Source organism: Alligator mississippiensis, chromosome 10 (assembly GCF_030867095.1).
Source record: "Alligator mississippiensis isolate rAllMis1 chromosome 10, rAllMis1, whole genome shotgun sequence".
Classification (NCBI taxonomy): Eukaryota; Metazoa; Chordata; order Crocodylia; family Alligatoridae; genus Alligator; species Alligator mississippiensis.
In genome coordinates this window covers 43,843,776-43,844,022 of record NC_081833.1, presented here as the reverse complement: position 1 = coordinate 43,844,022, position 247 = coordinate 43,843,776, and positions in this window count along the sequence as shown.

The following is a 247-nucleotide window of genomic DNA, read 5'->3' as shown; positions in this document are numbered from 1 at the left end:
AAAAGCAGCAGGTAGAAGTGCAGGAAAAGACTTGGCAGGGGGCTTTGCAAAGTGTGTGGGTGATGTGGGGGAAAGGAGCTTCAGTGTTTGTGGTACCCCCTGCTCCCCCCGACACCACCATTGCTCATGGTCTGAGTTAATGCTTGGGGTTTGAGTTTTGCAACCCACACCAACCAATCACCCACCTGCCAACACTGTAAGCAGGGATTTTGCTGGTCCTTCAAAATTAGGGAGCCAGACTCAGAAA